Genomic DNA, 9,130 nt, shown 5'->3' with positions numbered 1-9,130 from the left:
CCTCCGCCATCACCATCACCATCACCAATGTATTTTAAACTAATGTTTAAAATACATTTAGTAATATTTTATTTATTTTATTTTCTATTTGATTTATAGCATCAAAATTATATTATTCCTGTTTTTCTATATTCTATTGTCTCCAAAAATTTTGCAAAAAATGTTCAAAAATTCATAAATGCATTAAAGACATTTTGAGGGGTTTTCTTTCTTCCCGTACTGAACCGAAAAAAACCAAACTGCGGCTTTGAAAACCAAAAACGTACCGAACTGAAAATTTTGTGTACCATTACAGGCCTAATGCATACATACATACATGTACACATACATACATGTACACATACATACATGTACACATATACACATCCAGATATACCAGTTCTACAGGATCTGTTTCTCTGAACATGTTAGTATTGGTTTTTGCCCAGACCTCAGGGTTAAGGTCAAGGTTATTATCGTTAACGAAAACCAACGAAATGACGAAAATTAGAATTGTAAAAACATTTTCGTTAACTGAAATTAAAAAAAAACCTGTAATTAAAAGAAAAAACGATAACTAACTGAAACTGTATTGCGTGCTTACAAAACTAACTAAAATATATAAAAATTATGGATAAAATTCCCTTCATTTTTGTCTTTGTCAATGTCAGATTGATATGAAAGCAATTTACTTCCCTCGAATAATTTTAGCTGCTGGCACCATATGATATTTAACGGTCCGTCACTTCTTGTCACTTTTCGTTTAGTCGTCTTCTGGTCCCCACTCTACCTGGAAACATGGAGACTAAAGTTGGGAGAAAGCAGCAGAGTCCTGTCTGGGATTTATTTGAATACGACGACAGAGAAGAAGAGAAAAGAGATTAAAAAAAAACTAAAACTAAACTAAAACTAAGCATTTTAAAAATAATGAAAACTAATAAAAACTAGCAAATCTGCTCTAAAAACTAATTGAAACTAAGTGAATTAGAGAAAAAAAGTGAAAACTAAATAAAACTAAACTATAATGAAAAATCCAAAACTATTAGAACCTTGGTTAGGGTCAGTGTTAGCCGAGCCGTAGCCTCCTTTAAAACGTCGAACTCCCTCCAGGTGCCGTGAACACACCTGTGGAGGCGGAGCTCCGGCCCACAGAACAGCGTCCATAGGGGATGGATGTGTACGTCCAGGCCTTTGTGGACCAGTCAGGCGTGACTGTATGAGTGTGGAGGAAGCAGTAAAGACGAGGACTTCAGCAGACACAGGTTTAGTCTGTGGAACTGTCCTTATCAAAGAGATTAGCAGAGGAAAACCCCGGACATGAAGGCAGACAAAAGACACCGTCAGATCAGAGGGAAATGTGGGCACACTTCCACCAAGTATGTCCTGTTCATGTGAATGAGCATCACCATCATACTCTGTCTAATGTGGGGATGCTACAGTTTTATGAGGGTTGGAATTCTGTCCAATCAGCATTTAACTTTCAGATGGTAACGTTAATATTTCCATATGTACATCCACAATCGGCCAGAATTTTTTTTTTTTTTTTTAACCACTGACAGGTGAAGTATCAACGTGAACATTCATGTCAAAGCATTTCTTTTTTTACTTGTGCACATAAAAATTGCAGCTTTACGTCTAAAGGCAATAGTTTTAAAATGACTTTAAAAGCCATTTTTAACTCTGTGTGTAGATAATAGAAAATAGTGTCACACCCCAATTTACATCTATTTTGGTGTATTTTTGTGCACTGTATATACTGTAAAGAATACTCTTCAAAAACCCAAACCAACACTTTTAATTTAACTGAAGTTTCTAACTCACTGTTGCTGCTTAGCTTCAGAACTAAAGCTTCTGTATTACCTGACGGTCCAAGGTTTTAAAATCTCAGCAACTTTGACAGATCAATAAAATACTGGAACATCTCCAAAACTGCAGTAGTTAGTACCTCCACAAAGTGGTCCAAAAAATGACAATGGATCTGAGTCCAACTGAGCAACGTGTGGAGCCGATCCATGTTCAGGATGGAAAGGTTCAGCTGTTAATATATTAGTTCCAGAGACCACAGCGCAACCTCGTATATGCAGAATGGTGGCATTTGGTCAGAATGTTACATTCCCATTAGCAATAGTAGAATTAATATAATATGAAGTAAATAAACTGGTACAATATAAAATCTACATACAAACAGATGGAACTAACCCTAACCCTGAATCCAGATTTCTGTTTTTTAACGAATTTGCTATTGCCACAGTACTGTGGGGACTAATTTTCTAATTTGTCTGTTACCACAGAGCCAATCAGCGCCCTCGTCATATAATATGGCAACGCAAGGGCGGCGTTGTGAGATTTTTCCACTCTGGGACCCGTTCTCCAAAAATACCTTTTCATGGCACCATGTGTCTGTGTCTGTGTCTGTGTCATGTGGATAAAAGGCTGAAACTAAATGAAACTTTTGCAGATTGACATAATGTGGTTGTGGTGTGTGTGGGGGTGGGGGGGGTTCCTCCATATATGACCACAGTACTGTGGACACAAGAGGACAATGAGTGCATGGAACACAATCCATGATCGGCTCTGGGACAACAACATGTCCTTCCTGTTAAAAATCACAGATCAAATGCTAACATTTGATTGGCTCTGTGGAAATAGACACACCCATATTTGGTGCCACAGTACTGTGGTAGGAGACAGTGCCAATTTTCAAAGTTTCTTTCCTGTGTTTCTTTGAGTGTCATGTGGTCTGTCCAGTTCCATTGATTCTTCCATCTGAACTGTTTATCCGACCCAAACATGGACTGTCAGTGGAGAGAATTTATTCACCCGAAACGAAACCCAAAACCCAAAACCCTAACTCTGAACCACAGGTGTCAAACATGCGGCCCGGGGGCCAAAATCAGCCTGCCAAAGGGTCCAGTCTGGCCCCTGGGATGAATTTATGAAATGCGAAAATTACACTGAATATAATAGCAATCGAGGATATCAAAATCATTTTAGGTCAATTCAATCTAAGTCGGACTCACTGATAACTCCTCCCCTAAGTTAAACTGCACACGTAGCTGCGTTCAAGTGCATGGGGTGTGCTGGGACAACTCAAACTCATAGATGTCATTAGTGGTTCAGGTGAAGGCAGCGTGGACAACTCAGACTCATGGACACACAGGTGAAGCATGAAGGCAGTGTTTGAATAGAAGAACGACTCGTAAACGAACAACTGGTAACAAATCGGTTCTTATCATTCACTGAAAAGAGCCGTTCAAAAGACTCGACTCATCCGCGAACGTCACACCTCTGGTGCCTGGCTGAGCGAGCCAGGATGGAAACAGCTGTTAGATATCAGTGCACAGTAACGCACCACATTTCCCTGCCGGTAACAGTAACAGCGTTGTAACGTTTCAAATTGTAATTTATTAGATTACCCGTTACTGGAAAACAATAACGGCATTAGTAACACCGCTATTTTTAACGCTGTTATTCTCAACACTGTCAAAGACTAAACAGAACTATAAATATTCCTGGAGTTTTATTGACAATTGTGATTTTTGATCCATTGATCCATTAAAACGCTGCATGTGTCTCAGCCGCTTAGATAATAATGTGATGGTTCATCTCCCCCCTCATCGGTCATAATCCAGTGTTGGATCAGTCTTTTCTACTGACACCTGTGGCTTCAGGCTCATTGATCATACAGCAGCTGCTCAGCTCAGACAAACTGGAGGAAACCAGGCCTTTCAGTGATTTTAAGAGTCTTTTTAAAGTCTTTCACCTCTGCCTGAACCTTTAATCTCCCTGTTAAATTTGTAAGAAGGTCAGGATGTCAGGACCTCTGACCTTCAGCTTCCTTATTATTGTTAGCTGGAAATGCTGCTGTTTTGATGGTGTTTTGTAGAAAGTGGCCAGTGTTCAGGTGGAAAAACCATGCCAGCATTTTAATGGTTGATGGTCATTACTTGTATGGTTTCCACTTAAAGTCTTTATTTTCATAATGTGACCTTCATCCTAATCCTGACCTTTGAATACAATGACATTAGTCTTTTTATTATTTCTTATTTTATTCATTAGTTGGTTTGTTCATCCCTGTCCAACCTGTATATAAACAGATGTTAGACAACACATACAGAGTAAAATAAACAGACTCTTCACTCTTTACGTAAACAGCACGACTTCGGCTTCACATCGGTGTGATGGAATCTGAGTGACCATCTCTGTCCAGATGATGGTGTACTGGAAGAGTCAGAAAACTGAACCAGGACCTGAAGTCAAATCAGGTTTCCACTGGGCTTGAAAAATAGAAAGAAAGGCAAAAGAAGTTACGAATTTCAATCGACGATGTTATGTACTGGATAGAATACACTATATAGATACAGATATAAGCCCTTCTCCACAGCCCTTCTGTTCCTGGAATATTTCACCTTTATTCCAGAACGACATCTGCGTAAATAAAATGGTGGATCATTTGATCCCACTTAGGGATGGGAATCAATAAGAATTTAACGATTCCGATTACATTATCAATTTTGCTTATCGATCCGATTCCTTATTGATTCTCTTATCGATTCTCATGGCATGTGGGAATAAAAGAGTACAAACGGGGTTGTTTGCATTAAATGTCTTAGATATTAGAGATCAGAGATATTTCCATCTGCACAGAAAATATAACATATCCAGTATGTACAAATAATAATAACGGATGATGCCAGGCTTAGTTTGGGGGGGGGTACAGTGACAGTGAAACTCCAGACTCTTTACTAATTCCTCTGTTGCTGCATTTCCACTTCGTGGAACCGGTTCAACTCTGCTCGTCTCCCGTTGTTGTGCACCTCATTTCCTTTCCCCTACTTTTGGAAACTTGTATTTGAGGGGGTACGACGTTTGTTGCCCGCATCGGAACCGGAACTGGGCCCAGATGACGGTCTGGTGTTCACTCTGCTGCTAGATTCACAAGCACCGCTAAGAATCGAATCAAATGAACATGCTGTGGGCAAATGTTTGAGCAGATTGGGGGGACTCCAGCCTTTAGAAGAAATGGAAGCTTTGACAGTGTTCAACTGGACCTGGTGTGGTCTGTTTGGACCTGGTGTGGTCTGTTTGGACCTGGTGTGGTCTGTTTGGACCTGGTGTGGTCTGTTTGGACCTGGTGTGGTCTTTTTAGACCGTTTCTGCCTAAACGCCATGTTGGCCATGTTCTGACCAAACAAAGCAGCGGATAATAAGCAGAATCTTTAAGAAGGCAGGCAAACGATTCTAAGGAATCGAGCTACTGGGATCCGGTTCTCAAAAAGAACTGGATCTGGATTCCCATCCCTAGTCCCACCTGTGTCACAGCTCTGTGATGCCTCTGGGGGAACAGAGCTATGTTAAAGCTGGAATCATTATTCTGGAACACTATGGAAAAGAAACACCTGTCCTGTCACAACCAAGGTGTGACGTTTTAATGATGTATTGTGTGTGCGACCCCAGCCCTGGGGGGGGGGGGGGTTAAAAATGAGCACAGGCCGTGTACAATAAGCAAACATATTAACATGACCAGAAAGATGTGGAACTGGGGAGACGCCCAGATCCACCAGCTGTTGTCACTTTGAGTGGAGGACTATCCATGCTAACGTTTGTGGAACAGTGAAAGACTCTAAGATTAAGACTCTGAAGAGGTTAGCAACACCGCTATGCTCTGAAGCACAAGTTATACATGGCACTATACGCTGCGCTGCGTCCCCTTTGATTCCGGAATGTAGGTCCGCTGTGTAAAAGTCCAGCCTGTCTCACCTCTGTTACTGCGTTGGCTTAACTGTGGAAGTGGGTCAATAGTAGCACCATCTCATCTTTTTTCCAGGATGTCTGTGTGAAACTGGGTATAGATGAACTTCATCCACTTCTGCTTGAAAGAAAGAAAGCAAGAAAGAAAGAAAGAAAGAAAGAAAGAACGAACGAATGAAAGAAAGCCCCCGCTGGTGACTCATTATGACTCAGATTTGGTTCATCATCATCATCATGATTCAATCTTTTAATCCTAACCAGATGTGCTGTTTCATCAGTCACCACCTGTGTTGATGATTGAGGGGCTGATAGGTAGTCCATCCAAACAGGAAGTTCATCCAAAATTCTGAAACTAGCTTTAGCTTTTACCCAATGAGGTTCCACACCAATAAAAGGTCTGGAACCTACCATGTTGTTTCAAACCTAAAACCTGTTCTTCATGGTGGTGTTTGCTGCTGTTGTTTTTCTCTCATTTGTGTTTGTTGATTTCATTCATTCATTGGTTGTTATCATCTCCTTATGAGTCCACACAGGTGTCTGCACTGGATGGATATATGCTTTGAAAATTCTGCATTTTTAAAACATGAGCTGGATGAAAATGCATCCTGACAATGAAAACAAAAAGGATAAAGATTTGACAATTAGATTTATAACTTTAGACATGGAACTGTCAGATGACTGCAGCTGGTGTCAGAGGTTTACATGATGATTGTAAATGAAAGTTTGGGTTTGTGGACTTCAACTGTTCAGCGGGTGCAGATAGTGGATTTTAGCCTTAAACAGATCGGGGGGGGGAACCAGGATGGGCCTTGACCCTGTTTCTGTTGGGTCACCAATCAGCACATTAACGTGACTAGGATATGAAATTAACATATGGTATTAACATGACACTGATTTGATCATAGGAGGGTTCTTTTATAACTGAAGGACAACCACAGCCTCAGCCCAGTGGATCTCTGTGGAGCATCCCTGATCCTAGTTCAGAAATAATACGTACACTTTTGATGGATGTATGCTCTGTGAGTCCAGATATTCAGTTTATCTAACACTAATCATCTATTCGACAATTGGGGTGGGGGGTGGGGTGGAAGTGGGCTTGTTTTGATCTGTTTGTTCAACATATGTAATTGTGTTGTTAAAATATTGTTAAAAAAAAAAAAACTAGGAAAAACCCAAACCTCCTTCATTGTTTCTTGTGGCTGGTCATGCAGCTGTAATTAGATCTGCGGACGCCCTCATGCAGGTGGATTACAGCCACACAAAGGCATTCACAGCCCACATGGATCACATTATCCAGAAGGAAAAACCCATGTTTCATTTTTTGGATGGGGATTAGGTTAGTAAATTATACTGTATTTTCAGCCATTTTAAAGGGAAAGAAAATACATTTCTGTTGAATTAAACACCACACCTCACGCCTCACCCCTCCACCCGTAGTCTCTGGCCCCACAGAACCAACCTCCTCCTCCCCCCTAGAACTAAACTTCGGACCATGGGTGACCAGGTCTTCTCCTCTTCTGCCCCCGTATCTGGAACTCCCTCCCTGACCACCTCAGAGCTCCTCAGTCACTGGACTCCTTCAAAAAGGGCTAAAACACTCCTGTTTAGACAGGCTTTTAATGGCCCACCATGATGCTTTGTTTTATTCACTTAGTCTTTTATTCCTGATACGCTATTTTTATTTTCATTTTTATTCTTTATTTTTTATTGGACTGTCTTTTCTCTGTAGCACTTTGAGATTCTGCTGAATGAAAAGTGCTTTATAAATGCAATTGTATATTATTATTATTATTATTATTATTATTATTATTATTATTATTATTATTATTACAGAGGGCTACTGTTTTTGCTTCTGCAGGATTCTGTAAATTGGCTTGAGAGTCTGATTTTGACCAGCTCTAAAGTGTTATGAGATAACTTATGTTGTAATTTGGCGCTGTATAAATACATTTTGATTGATTGACAGCGCAGTAGTGCAGTAGTTAGCGCTATTAGCTCACTGCCAGAAGGGTCCTGGGTTCGATTCCAGCCAGGTTCACCTCGTGTTTGCATGGGTTCTGTCCAGTACTGTGTCTTCCTCCCACTGATAGGTCTGACTGGTCAACCTAAAATTGCCCATAGGTGTGAATGTGACAGTGATGGGTGGTTCGTCCCTTTATGTCAGCCCTGGGATGAACTGGCGGTGAACTGGTCCAGTGTGTACCTCACCTCTGCACATAGGGAGCTGGGATAGGCTCCAGTACCCCCATAACCCTAGTGAGGATAAAGCAGATTCAGAAGATCTATGAATGAATGACTGAATTGATTGATACTGTTTCCATATCCCCAGGCGCTTCCTGAGTGAAGAGGTCCCAGACCTGATGGAACTGATGATGTTGATGTTTTATTTTACAAGTAATTTTCTCTAATGGCAGAGTTGTAGATAGCTGACAGCCATCTACCTACTGTTGGTCTTCCAGTGTTTCTCCATGACAGGGCTATTACTCTTTTGTCAATAATATGACTACAAATATTTGTTGATTGTTTTTAATCTTCAAATTACAAAACAGCTGTGGTACTAAAGGCACTTGAATCCATAGTTTGAATTATGGGGGGACTGGGGGGGGACTCAGAGACCCAAACCTCTCTAAAGACAAAAATATCAGTTTTGGGTAGCTTTGTCTAGTTTGTTGAAAATGTATTATTTTACCATTTTATTTAAGTGTTTTGTTCATTTATTGATACAAGCTGTCATCTTTATAAGTTCAGTTACTTATCTTTATTCCACTGAGGCTGGTACAGTCTACGTTAACCTTAGCTAACTTCTTAGCAAGAGAAGCTAAGTTTCTATTTAAACCAAGCTTATTACATACTCGTGAGGCAAAATTGATTATAATTTTCCAAGGAAATAAACTCCCTTTGTTTCCATTCTCATTTTATTGTGAATAACACTGATACTACTAGTACTACTGGTACTACTAGTACTACTGGTACTACAGTCAGCTTCCCAACAAATATCTGTACCTTGACTTTTGTCGCCTCAGTTGTGATGAATTTGTTGTGTAGTTTGTCTTAATTCTTGACTTTTTAGTGATGATTTAATGGTTCATAATGACGTGTTCAACCCTTTTTTCATCCTAATGACAGTTTTCTTTCAGACACTCTCCCGTTCGACTCCTTAACGCAGTCGTTAGGGAACAGCCCGGTTAGTTTTTTGTTCTTTTTTCTGGTCAGTCACCTTTGGATCTTCAGTTCTAACTGGTGTTTAATCTGCTGACCTCTGACCTGTTAAAACAAGGTCCTTTACAGGTCAGCGCCGCCGACTTCCATTGAGCTAATCCCTAAGAACCAACAGGACAGGCTGGAAAACATGTGCCCAGGTTCAAACAGCTCAGATAGAATGAACAGAATAGAAGGTCTA

Source organism: Sphaeramia orbicularis, chromosome 15, assembly GCF_902148855.1.
Source record: "Sphaeramia orbicularis chromosome 15, fSphaOr1.1, whole genome shotgun sequence".
Lineage (NCBI taxonomy): Eukaryota > Metazoa > Chordata > Actinopteri > Kurtiformes > Apogonidae > Sphaeramia > Sphaeramia orbicularis.
This window is presented reverse-complemented; position numbering follows the sequence as displayed.